The sequence below is a fragment of the Myotis myotis genome, unplaced genomic scaffold (genome assembly GCF_014108235.1).
Source record: "Myotis myotis isolate mMyoMyo1 unplaced genomic scaffold, mMyoMyo1.p scaffold_m19_p_19, whole genome shotgun sequence".
Classification (NCBI taxonomy): Eukaryota; Metazoa; Chordata; class Mammalia; order Chiroptera; family Vespertilionidae; genus Myotis; species Myotis myotis.
This window is the reverse complement of record NW_023416323.1, coordinates 42060603-42073990: the sequence shown is the minus strand read 5'-3', so window position 1 is coordinate 42073990 and position 13388 is coordinate 42060603. Positions and strand designations below refer to the sequence as shown.

General features: G+C 61.8%; 1 protein-coding gene across 1 annotated transcript in view; it reads right to left on the bottom strand.

Moving 5' to 3' along the window:
- Nucleotides 1–13388, bottom strand: part of SIAH1 (siah E3 ubiquitin protein ligase 1) — a 71182-nt gene that overhangs the window by 27407 nt on the left and 30387 nt on the right. The gene's annotated exons all lie outside the window — the stretch shown is intronic.

Genomic DNA, 13388 nt, shown 5'->3' with positions numbered 1-13388 from the left:
TGGGAAGGTGATTTTGGTCATTGGCTAAGGGGTATGCATATTGTTACCGATTCCAGTCATTAGTTTAACTGCCAGGCGTTTATAGAGCACATACTGTGCACTATGTTGTACAGTAGGAGAGAGGCCAGGCGTGTACATGTGCAGGTAAGCATCCGTTTATTCATTCAACAAGTACTACTGAGGTGACTGTGGGCCCACGGCACTGAGGCAGGTAACGGGCAGGGAAGAGTGGGAAGTAGCCCGCCTCCCCTGAATTTTGCCTGACAAGAGGCAGTGATGAAGGCTTCCTCTGTTCGACTGTTCCTCCCTGTGTGAATTCACTCCAGATTTACTCCTTGTTGTTGTTGAAAAAGCATTTTATGGTCTTTTAAAATTGAGGTATAACGGACATATATTAGAGTCAGGTGTACACTGTAGTAAAAACTGTTTTCATACGGCTGCGTCAGTTTACATCCCACCATCCTCAGTGATGATGATGGTGGTGATGGTGGTGATGGTGGTGATGGTGATGATGGTGGTGATGATGGTGATGATGGTGATGGTGGTGATGGTGATGATGGTGATGATGGTGGTGATGGTGATGATGGTGGTGATGGTGGTGATGGTGATGATGGTGGTGGTGGTGATGGTGATGGTGGTGGTGATGGTGGTGATGGTGATGATGGTGATGATGGTGATGATGGTGATGATGGTGGTGATGATGGTGATGGTGGTGATGGTGGTGATGGTGATGATGATGATGATGGTGGTGATGGTGATGATGGTGGTGATGGTGGTGATGGTGGTGATGGTGATGATGGTGGTGATGGTGATGGTGATGATGGTGGTGATGGTGGTGATGGTGATGGTGATGATGGTGGTGATGGTGGTGATGGTGATGATGGTGATGATGGTGGTGATGGTGATGATGGTGGTGATGGTGGTGATGGTGATGATGGTGATGATGGTGGTGATGGTGATGGTGATGATGGTGGTGATGGTGGTGATGATGGTGGTGATGGTGGTGATGGTGATGATGGTGATGATGGTGGTGATGGTGATGATGGTGGTGATGGTGGTGCTGGTGATGGTGATGATGGTGATGGTGGTGATGGTGATGGTGATGATGGTGGTGCTGGTGGTGCTGGTGATGGTGATGGTGGTGATGGTGGTGGTGGTGATGGTGATGATGGTGGTGATGGTGGTGATGGTGGTGCTGGTGATGGTGATGATGGTGGTGATGCTGGTGGTGGTGGTGCTGGTGATGGTGGTGATGGTGGTGATGGTGATGGTGATGATGGTGGTGGTGATGGTGATGGTGATGATGGTGGTGATGATGCTGGTGATGGTGGTGCTGGTGATGGTGATGATGGTGGTGATGGTGATGGAGGTGGTGATGGTGATGGTGGTGATGATGGTGGTGATGGTGATGATGGTGGTGATGGTGATGATGGTGATGGTGGTGGTGGAGATGAAGATGGTGATGGTGGTGCTGGTGATGGTGATGATGGTGGTGGAGATGATGGTGCTGGTGATGGTGATGATGGTGGTGGAGATGATGGTGCTGGTGATGGTGATGATGGTGGTGGAGATGATGGTGATGGTGATGATACTTATGGTGCTGGTGATGGTGGTGATGATGCTGGTGATGGTGGTGCTGGTGATGGTGATGATGGTGGTGGTGATGATGATGATGGTGGTGATGGTGGTGATGGTGATGATGGTGGTGATGGTGATGCTGGTGATGGTGGTGCTGGTGATGGTGGTGCTGGTGATGGTGATGGTGGTGATGGTGATGATGGTGGTGCTGGTGGTGCTGGTGATGGTGATGATGGTGGTGGTGGTGATGGTGATGGTGATGATGGTGGTGATGGTGGTGGTGGTGATGGTGGTGGTGATGGTGGTGCTGGTGATGGTGATGATGGTGATGATGGTGGTGATGGTGGTGTTGGTGGTGATGGTGGTGGTGGTGATGATGGTGATGGTGGTGATGGTGGTGATGGTGGTGATGGTGGTGATGGTGGTGATGGTGGTGATGGTGGTGGTGATGGTGGTGGTGGTGATGGTGGTGATGGTGGTGATGGTGATGGTGATGGTGATGGTGATGATGGTGATGATGGTGGTGATGATGGTGGTGATGATGGTGGTGATGGTGATGATGGTGATGATGGCGATGATGGTGGTGGTGATGGTGGTGATGGTGATGATGGTGGTGATGGTGATGATGGTGATGATGGTGATGGTGGTGATGATGGTGATGATGGTGATGATGGTGGTGATGGTGATGATGGTGGTGGTGATGGTGATGGTGATGATGGTGGTGATGATGCTGGTGATGGTGGTGCTGGTGATGGTGATGATGGTGGTGATGGTGATGATGGTGGTGATGGTGGTGATGGTGGTGATGGTGGTGATGGTGGTGGTGGTGATGGTGATGGTGATGGTGGTGATGGTGGTGATGGTGGTGATGGTGATGGTGATGATGGTGGTGATGGTGATTATGGTGGTGATGGTGATGGTGGTGATGATGGTGGTGATGGTGGTGATGGTGGTGATGATGGTGATGGTGGTGGTGGAGATGATGGTGCTGGTGATGGTGATGATGGTGGTGGAGATGATGGTGCTGGTGATGGTGATGATGGTGGTGGAGATGATGGTGCTGGTGATGGTGATGATGGTGGTGGAGATGATGGTGATGGTGATGATACTTATGGTGCTGGTGCTGGTGCTGGTGGAGATGGTGGTGGTGCTGATGCTGGTGCTGGTGGAGATGGTGGTGCTGGTGGAGATGGTGGTAATGATGATGGTGCTGGTGCTGGTGCTGGTGGAGATGGTGGTGCTGGTGATACTTATGGTGCTGGTGCTGGTGCTGGTGGAGATGGTGGTGCTGGTGGAGATGGTGGTAATGATGATGGTGCTGGTGCTGGTGCTGGTGGAGATGGTGGTGGTGGTGATGGTGATGATGGTGGTGGAGATGATGGTGCTGGTGCTGGTGATGGTGGTGGAGATGATGGTGCTGGTGATGGTGATGATGGTGGTGGAGATGATGGTGGTGGTGGTGACGATGGTTATGGTGCTGGTGCTGGTGGTGGTGGTGATGATGGTGATGGTGATGATACTTATGGTGCTGGTGCTGGTGCTGGTGGAGATGGTGGTGGTGGTGATGATGATGGTGATGGTGATGATACTTATGGTGCTGGTGCTGGTGCTGGTGGAGATGGTGGTGGTGGTGACGATAAGCCATGAGTGGCGGAGAAGCCAAGCTGGCCGTCTGAAGACGGCGAAGGCTGGAGCCAGTGGACTCAGACGACGAGTCCAGCCCTGGACCCGAAGGGATGCCTCTGAAACCCACAGGCAAGGGGTGCTTCTCTGCTTCTCCCTAGTCCACCCGTCCCCAGGTCCACCCCACGAGTCATCCCGGACCTGCCAGGGTGGGGCTCACCAGAGGGTCATGGTGGGGGCGGCCAGGCTCTGGGAGCAGATCTTTCCTGCTCCCTCGGTGGCCTGGCTCCCGGTGCTCCTGGGGGCGAGTGTGGGGGGGGGGGGGGGGCTCTGTTTATCCTTCAGACGACGGGCAGGAAGGGCTGCGTGTTTGCGGACAGGAAGTGCCGGCTCTGCTGCCGTTCCGCGGCGATGCTGTTCCTCTCTGTTCCTGCGGCTGAGACCCCCGGCATTTCCCTCCTCACGTCCTCCCCGCGCGGGGCCTTCTTAGTTTAACATCTCGGTTCCTGCCGCCAGTGTCTCCAGATTCCCGAGGCCACGGGACAGAGCCAGCTGCTCACAGAACAGGTCGAGCCGACGCTCGCTGAGGGCTGGCTGTGAGGCAGGCACAGGGCCCTGAGGCAGGAACTATCAGCGTCCCCACTTCACGGATGGGGAGACTGAGGCTCAGGGGGTGCAAATCAGCTCTTCAAGATTGGGAGGCTGCGGTGAGCCGTTCTCCACTCCCTGCTTGGGCTCCTGGCCTGACCGGCCGCTCAGCGACACTGACAGCAGCATCGAGGGCAAGCGGCTCAGCAGCCTGTCCTCCGCTCATGCCCCTGCCCCCGCCCCACCCCACCCCACCCCACCCCACCCCTACCCCTACCCCCACCCCCACCCCTACCCCCACCCCACCCCCACCCCTACCTCCACCCCACCCCCACCCCCACCCCACCCCACCCCCCCACCCCCACCCCCACCCCACCCTACCCCACCCCACCCCCACCCCCACCCCACCCCCACCCCACCCCACCAGCCAGCCCTGGCGAGCAGCCCCTGCTCTTTCAAGATTTAGCTCAAACAGCACCTCCTTTGTGAGGGTTCCCCAGGTAAGGCTCCCCCATTTCCTTGTGACCTCACTGAGCCAGGTCAGAAAGTCCTGCACCATTTTAGTCACCTGGGAGGGAGGGAGGGAGAGAGAGAGAGAGAGAGAGAGAGAGAGAGAGAGAGAGAGAGAGAGAGATATTAGAGGAGGGGGAGGAGAGGTAAATGGAGGGGCCATCAAACAGGGCTGCTCACGATGTCGCCTGTGGAAAGGTGTTGATGGAAACACCAGCGTCACCGGCACCGTTATTCCGTCCACGCCAGGCGATGGGAACAGAAAGCGGAGCAGGAAGCCGGGACCTCGGCGGGCGGTGAGGGCGCTGTAGAAAGGGGTCGTGACCAGCCGACACGATCTACACGCGCTGGGCGCTGGCCTCGTAGCTCATTTGTCCTTAGGTGGCAGCGTTGGGGGGGGGGGGGGGACCAACGTTACAACCTTCAGTGGGAGCGAGAGCGAGAGCTCTAGGGGTAGGTGCCTGGGGGCCTGTGAGCTCCCCGCTGGGGCCCCTGTGGTCTCCCTGGAACCAGAGCCCTGGGACCCCTCCAAGCAGGAGGCTTTTCAGCAAAGCTGCTGCTCCTGGCTGTGGCCCGGGGCCACGGATGTGGGCAGGGCCAGGGCCGGGGCAGCTGCTGGAGGCCTCCAGGGCCGGGCTGGGGAAGCCCTCCTGCCCCACCTGCGATGCCTGCCGTCTCTTAGCAACCGCGGTGGCGCCACCGCGGGGCTGCCGAGTGGGGCTGGGTCCCGTTCCAGAGCCTCTGGTCTTGGGAAGGGGCCCCCTTCTCCTTGCCAACTGGGTGTCCCTGAGCCCAAGGTCAGCCTTGATGCGCAGGCGGGGTGGACCCTGCCCCTTCTGCAGGGCCGGGGCATGGGCAGCGGGCGGTGAGTGTGTGTGGGGTGGGGGGGGGGGGGGAAGCCGCTCCTCCCAGGCCTCGTTGCCGGGCGCCAGGGTGTGAGGCGTCAGGTCTGGGCCCCACCCCCCCCCGGCACCCTAATCCACCCAGCGTCCAGGCAGGTGCCAAGGCTCGGGTGTCAGGGGGATGACCTCAGAGCTTTGGCTGTCGCTGGCAGGCGGCTGCCCAGACTTCAAGGCCCCGGCGGGCACCTGTCACCCGGGCTGGACTGTGGCCCTTCCCCTGCCTCGGACCGTCCAAGAGGGAGCTGAGGGTTCTGGGAGAAACAGGCTTCCAGGGTGCAGCCTGGGATCCCAGGGCCCCTTCCATGCCTGGCCCCCTGAAGCCTGCACGGGGCTGTCCTGTGGGCCAGCCGGGGAAGGCAGCCTGCTGGGGGGGGGGGGGGGGCGGGGGTGATCAGTGTGGGCGGCAGACTCCCTCCTGCCCCCGGGACCCACCACTGCAGCTCTGGGGAGGAGAGGCCCACATGAGGCTGCTTTGCAGGCTGAGCGCCCTTCCGGGCCTGTACCCTTCCCTTCCCGCCCCGGGAGGACTGTGGGAGGAGCATTATTTACAGCAGAGAAGGACCGGGCCAGGAAGGTAATCTGTTCCCGGCTGGTGTGGCTCGACCTATGAACCAGGGGGTCCCGGGTTCAATTCCCAGTTCGATGCCCCGGTTGGGGGCTCGATCCCCAGTGTGGGCCGTGCAGGAGGCAACTGAAGTTCAAATGTCGGACACGCCTCTCCCTGGCTGTGTGACCTTGACCCACACTTCAGCACCCTGGGCTGTGGTGAGAGTCAGGAGATAGGAACTCTCGGGGAGCCTCGCCCACGGAGCGCCCTCCAGGCTGATGAGGGTGATTCCTGGGGCCACGTGGAGGCTCAGGGGCGTCAGCCCTGGGCCCGGCCCTTCGGGACCCTCCTCCCGACTGCCTCCTGCTTCGTCCTGGGTCTTTCAGGTCCAATTTGCTTTCTAACTTCGGTTGCTAAGCAACAGTGCCGCTTCCCCCACGGCCTGAACCTTATAAAACATGTACAGAAACTGGCGGAGCCGGCCCGGGCCCAGGGGGGCTGCTCCCCTCTTTGTTCTGTAGCAGTGAGGGTTTTTGTTGTTGTTGTTTCCTGTTTTTAATCAAATAAACAAGCCGGCCAGCACGCTCCGGTCTCACCAGGCCCTCGCCGCCGGAACCGGGTCTGACTTCCCGGGGGCCTGGAGCTGAGCCCAGTACCTGGAGGGGTGGGGCCCGGCCTGGTGGCCAGGATGCCGACGCCCCTGAAACCGCTGGTGCTGGGACAGGTGACCCCCAGGCGGGAGCGCCAGGCATCGGCCGAGCAGAGCCCGTCGGGGGGAGAGCACCTGCCGCCCCCCTCCGCCGCGTGACTGGCCGCTGCCCTCACCGGCGCGTTCCTTTCCGCTCACGGGGACCAGTGTTGTTGGGGCGTCTTAGATGCCCCCCAATAAAGGCACCCGGGGCCACACACTCATGACCTGTGTGTGCGTTCCCAGGAGGGGGTGGGAACGGTACGATTGTTCTTCTTTTTCATATATTTTTATTGATTTCAAAGAGGAAGGGGGAGGGAGAGAGAAACATCAATGATGAGAGAGAATCATGGATCCTGCACGCCCCACACTGGGGATGGAGCCAGCAACCCGGGCCTGTGCCCTGACCGGGAATCGAACCCTGACCTCCTGGTTCACAGGTCGACGCTCAGCCACGGAGCCCCGCCGGCGGGTGAGACTGTGCGGTTTCCTGCTTCACCAGCAGCCACGGTCATGGCGCACCGGCTGCCTGGCTGCGGCGCCCGGGCCAGGTTTCGTCCCAGCGAACGGTGTTTGGGACTCGCCAGGCGGGAACACAGTGTCGGGGTGAAGAAAGCTGCCCTCACGCTGTCTGTGAAGACGAGGGGCGCGCCATGTGTTCCAGGCATGGAACCCCGAGTCTGTTCCCGTGCCCTCACTTCCCCCTCACACACCCCCGTCGGCAGGGCCCCCCGATTTAGTCCGGCCCTTGGCTCCTTCACGTTCGCCGGTGGCGGATCCCTCCTCTGTCCACCAGACCCCCGTCGTCCCCAAGCCCGGGCCGGACCCTGGCCACCAGGACGCTGTGCAGCGGGTGCTGAGCCCGGGAGCCCCTGTGACATCCGCGAGGTTGGTAACTCGGGGCGCCGGCCGCCTCTCCGGCCTCCTCTGGGGGTTTGCAGAGTCCCCTGCACCGGCCGAGGGCTGTCAGCATCGCCCAGACAGCCCGGGGGTCACCTGCCCGCCTCCCGCCGCCCCGCTGGCTCCTGTGCCGCCGGCTGGAGGGAACGGCAGGTCCGGGGCCCCTGGTGGCAAGGGAACACCTTTCAGACGGAAACGCGTGATCCCGCAGGACGGGGCCAGGCGTGCGCACAGCTCACACGCACAGCGGCCAAAGGCGGCACGACAAGTGGGCGGGCAAACACCATGTGGTCCCTCCGCACAATGGATTGTTATTCAGCACAAAAGTGAGGTGCGGGCTCCATCCCCAGTGGGGGGCGTGCAGGAGGCAGCCGGTCCATGATGCTCTCTCATCCTCTCATCCATATTTCTCCCTCTTCCTTCCTCTCTCTCTCAGGGCAATACACACACACACACACACACACACGCACGCACACACACACATTAATGAAGTGCTGATACAAGCTGCAAAGTGGATAAACCCTGGAAAATCATGTGAAGTGAAAGTGAGAAGGCAACCCCTATTTTTGTAAAAACTACTGTTTGAAACTCTCTGCTATTAGATGATCCCTTATTCTGTGAGTCAACTGTTGTTTGTAGGCGGCCCCTTACTCTGTGAATTAACCTGGCTTTCTAGCTGCTTGAACAATCGGGAAGATAAACTTGGCTGTCTCACCTTGCAGGCCAGCCGCCTGACGTAAGGTCCGGAAAAGCCCTGGTTTGGGAGACAAGGGGGTGGGAAGATACGAATGGGAAAGCTTCCTCCATGTTTTTGCCCAGACATTTGGGAGTTGTCTTCCTCCGGCCGCCGGCGAATAAACGGTGTAACTCCATTCCTCTGGGCGCTGCTTGGTCTGTCTCGTCTTCTGTGCATCATTCCTTCCGCAACAAAAGAGGCAGAAAAGAGAAAGGCAGACGACTGATGCCCAGGGGCTGGGGGGTGGGCCAGCTCGGAGTGGATGGGCTTTCCCATCAGCGTGATGAGAAGGTCTAGAACTTAGCTGATGACTGCATGACGCTGTGAGCGTACTAAGTGTCACTGACAGAGAAACTGATGTCATGTGTCCACCCCCGTCCATCCCCTCCCATCCCTGTCCATCCCCGTCCACCCCCGTCTGAGGCTGTGCTCTTGGGCCCCAGCTCACACTCTCTTGGCCTCACCTGGTTCCGGGCTGCAGCCCCTCGTTCCTGGAGGCCCCGGGGGTCACCCCTCCTTATCACAGTCTCGCCTCCCGGGGCCACGTCAGCCCTGGAGTGACGGACCCAGCGGGCACCCAAGCAGCTCCGCACTCAGAGGCCCTGCCTGGGCCTGGGCTCGGGGTTCTGGCCTCTGGGGCGAACACCTGCATCCTCGGAGGCGGTTGTGCTGGGGACACGGAGCCTGCGTGCGAGTGGTTCCCACAGGCCGGCACGTAGTAGATGCCCAATAAATCCAAGCCTCCCCAGCTGCAGGGGCTGGTGTGCGGGGAGGAGGCAGCTGCTGCCTGGGAGACTTCCTGGAAGCTGGGGCCTGGGGGACGGTCCCCCACCTCCACCTCCCTCAGTGCTCTTCCCTCGCGGGCCAGGGGCAGGTGGACTGGCTTGTCTCACATGCTGAATGCGACACCCAGCGAGGGGAGGCCCAGCCGAGGGATCCCCAAGGAGCTGAGACAGACCGGGTGACCGTGACCTGAGAGGGGACAGGTGGGGTGACCTTGACCTCAGAGGGGACAGGCATATGGTGGGAGAGTGGGTTCCTCCCTCGCCCCCTATGGCCCCGCCCTGCTGTGCGGGATGCAACACCACATCCAGGGCACAGGCCACCAGGAGCGCCCCGGGGCCTCCCCCTCAGAATGGGGGTGAGCACGGGTGCCCCTCCCCCATCTCCGAGGGGCTGTCCAGGGCACAGGGACCTGCTGGCCTCGGGGACACCAGTTTGAGCAAAGCAGCGTCCGCAGCTCCCGGCCTGCGGGTGGCCCTCTCCTTCCTGCGGCCTTTTTTGGTGGCTGAAACCCTAGCCTGAGCCCAGAGCCAGACAGGCCGGCAGACAAGCACATTCTTCTCAGGGGAACCCCCCCTCCTCTCCTCCCGCCTCCTCCTCTTCTTCCTCCTCCAGGGCCTGCCCAGGCCTGACCCTGGGCTGGGTTGCAGGCTGTGTGGCCTGCACGGGGCTGCTCCCCGGGGACTTGGGGTGGGAAGGACCCCCGAGGCCCTGGGCTGGGCTGGGAGTCCTGCGGGGGGAGCTGACTCCAGGGCCCCTGGGCGTCCGGATCCAGCACTGGCTGTGGGCCCTTCTGCCCCATTTCTGGGCAAACCCCAGCTTGTCCTGACTCAGTTTCCCCAGTGACTGCCCCAGATCCTGGAGGTCAGAGGATTGAAACTTGAGCCCCCAGGGTCAGGCTCAGGCTCAGGCTCAGGGCGGGGAGCGCCCAGGTGAAGGGAAGCCTGGTTTGAGGCTGTGGGGCTCTGACGCTGTGTGACGGGGTGGGGAGTAGGGGGGGTGTCTGCACTGCCCTCAGGGTCTTTCCGACAGGAGGTGCCCCCCCATTTCTCCTGCTCGGGCAGGACAGTGGTGCAGAGTGGACCCCACTCCTGACTGAGGAAGGTGGAGGGCAGGGAACTTAGAATCCTGGGGCGCCTGCCCTGGCTGGTGTGCTCAGTGGGTAGAGCATCAGCCTGTGAACTGAACGGTCCCGGGTTCGATTCCGGTCAGGGCACAGGCCTGGGTTGCAGGCTCGATCCCAGTGGGGGGCGGGCAGGAGGCAGCCGATCCGTGATTCTCTCTCCTCATGGATGTTTCTCTCTCTCCCTCTCCCTGCCTCTCTGACATCAATAAAAACACATTAAACAATAAAAAAAGAAGCCTGGGGCCTGGCCTCAGTGGAGCAGACGTTTATTGGGCACCTAAGTGCAAGGCACTGGGCCAGGTGCCGGGATACAGAGCGACACAGACGTCCCTGCCCCGCGAGGAGCTCACAGTCTAGAGGGAGCGAGACGCGTACAGTCGGCGGCAGTGACATCAGCTGGCGCTGCAGGTGCGGAGGCGGGCGGGGCGGCGGGTCCCGGGACGCGGCTGCTTCGGGGCAGCGCTGGGCGGGGTACAGCATGGGCTCCGGCCCGAGGGGGGCCATCGGGAGGGGAGGTGCCCACCGAGGCGGGGCCCACGGAGGCCGAGGAAGGCGCGGCTGCAGCGGGCATGGGCGGGGCTGTACCAAGTGGGCGAACACGGGGGCCGGGGGACACCAGGCACGCGGGGGGCTGAGCTGGGTGCTGGCCTGCGCCTCTGAGCGCCCTGGGCGGGAAGAGCTGCCTCTGGAAGCCAACCAGGACGGGGCCGCGGGGGCACGGCTGGTGGTCACATGGCAAGAAAGGGGCAGAGTGGACGGGGCCTGGGGGGCACAGAATTAGGGAGGAGCGGGGAGTCCTAAGGTAACATTGGCGAGTTTCTCAAAATGTGGTCGGAGGGCCGCCTGCCTGGGCATCGTCCGGGGAGGGGCTGAAGGGGCACGCTCCTGGGAACCCAGCCCTGGGGACAGTGCCCGGGCACCCCCACCGCCAGCGAGAGCCCCTCCCGATCGAGCCCCACCCCTGCTCCCAAGTCTGAGGGGAAAGAGGGTGGTGAGGCCGGGCCCCAGGGAAGAGAAGGGGAGCCATGAGGAGGCTCAGGAAGGGCCCTGGCTCACAGCGAGAAGGTCAGCGGGTGGACGGCCACGGTCACTGAGGCTTGAGGAAGGGCGGCCCTGCAGGGACCCCACACCAGTCTCACCTGGTGGGCGGGGCCAGAGGTGCAGCCGGGAGGTGCGGGGAGAACGAAGATGATCCTTCAAGGGAATCGGGTTGTTACTTTCATGGAAAGGAGCTGACATGTGCAGGGTCACGAGGAGGTAGATGCTGACCGGCAAGAGGAGGAGCAAGGGAGCGAGGCAGGGAGGACGGGGCGGTGCGGGGACGGGCTGCCAGAGGCAGGCCCAGCTCCGAGGTGTGTGTGTGGCGGGGAGGCTGGACCTAGGGGAGTGGCAGGGCGGGGGGTGCTCAGAGCATCCCAGAGAGCAGCGCCCTCCAGGTGCAGATCAGATCCACAGGCCACAAGCCTGAGCCAGACGGAGGCCCTCCCTCCTCCCCTCCCTCCTCCCCCGGGGCTGCACCTGCGAGTCCCCACCACACAGCAGCGGGCGCTGACCGGCCGCCACCAGCGGGATGGCTGGTGCCTTCTCCCTGCTCTTCAGCCTCAAGGGTCTCGCACACAGGCCGTGAGGTCAGACCAGCGCCCTCCCCGGGAGAGAGCCTGGGGCCTGGGGCAGAGCCCGCCCGGGAGTCAGCACCACCCACACCCTCTGAGCAGCGGACAGCCTTCTGGGGGGCGGGGGGATGGCGTCCTGCCCTCGCACCCACTCCTGGGAAGGACGGCTGTGGACAGCAGGACGCAGAGCCGCTGGGCACGAAAGCTGCCCCCAAGGCGGGCAGGCCACCGAGAAACATTCCCGTCAACCCCGGGCCGAGATCGAGGGGAAGCTCAGGACAGGTGGGGACTGTCTGTAATGGTTTGAAAACTGAGGTTTCAAATACGAAAATGAACGAAACCTGATGGGTTTCGGAAAGACAGGGAATCGTCTTTCCTGCTGTGACGTATCAAGACACCTAAGGAGTGCTTTTCTGTCCTCCACAGCCTGGCGTTTTCCCTTCCCGCCCCCGAGAAAGGGGCAGGCGGAGCCCACAGACCAAACATCACCCACAGGTCAAAGGTCAGGCTGCTGCAGGAGCGCAGCCAGCTCCACCTGGCAGCAGGGAGGCCCCGCCCCTTCCAGGTGCGCCCGGGTCCTTCTGGGAAACGGAAGAGAAATCTGGGATTGCCAAGGCCGCCGGGCCAAGCCTGGACCTCGAAGGTCAGGGTCACGGCCAGACAGTCTAGACCAGTGATGAACCTTTTGAGCTCGGCATGTCAGCATTTTGAAAAACCCTAACTTAACTCTGGGGCCGTGTCACATATAGAAATTTTTTGATATTTGCAACCATAGCAAAACAAAGACTTACATTTTTGATATTTATCTTATATATTTAAATGCCATTTAACAAAGAAAAATCCACCAAAAAAATGAGTTCGCGTGTCACCTCTGACACGCGTGTCATAGGTTCGCCATCCCTGGTCTAGACCTCACACACCTGCTGCTCGAAGTCACTGCCTGGCCCACCTCAAGGGGCTCACCCGGGCACCTGCCCCACAGCAACAGCTGACAACAGTCCCCACAGACGCCCCTCGAAGGCATCCAAGAGAAAAGGCGATGGAAGAAGCGTAGCCACCGGAGGGAGCGGGCGTCCCGGGGGCCACGCCGCCTGCCCGTGGCCGGCAGAGCCCCTCACCAGGAAGGACAAACCATCCCGGGGGGGGGGGTGGGGAGCCTCCGGGGGCGGGAGAGGGAGGTCCGCAGGGACACAGGGACCTGACCGCGGCGCCCGGGAGGACGGGTGTAGAAGACAAAGCCCTTTGAAGGTGGGTTCAGGGAACAGCAAGACTGGGAAGGAGCTGCCGGGAGAAGTCACCGACAGGAACTGGGCAGCTGACCACACGATGCGAAGCTATCGAGTCCGAGAAAGGCGCGCGGGAAGGGCCGCTGAGGACAGAGACAACAGCGAACGTGAAGGCAGGGTCGCCCCGCGGAAGCGGCTGGTGCTGACTGGCTGGGTCGCCTGGAAAGCAGACACCGGTGGGTTTTGGCAAAGCTGCACAGCGTCGCAGGGGGCGTGCCCCGTGGCTGAGGACACAAAACCTCCGCAGCGAGGGCTGTGCCAGTCCTCACGCCCGCCGTCCTCCTCGGGGGCTGGACGTGACGTGGAGTCAGGTCAGGACAGCCAGGCCTGTGCTGGCGGGAGCGGAGCCCGGGACCGGGAGGCGGCCCCACCCACCGGCCTGCACAGCGGGCGCCTGGGCGTGGCCAGGGCGGGCACAGAGCCCGGTCCCCCACCGAGGCAGGCACGAGGTGCCCTCTAGTGGCGCCCGGCCTCTCTAACCAAGGATTCCGGCGGGGAATCCCGGGAG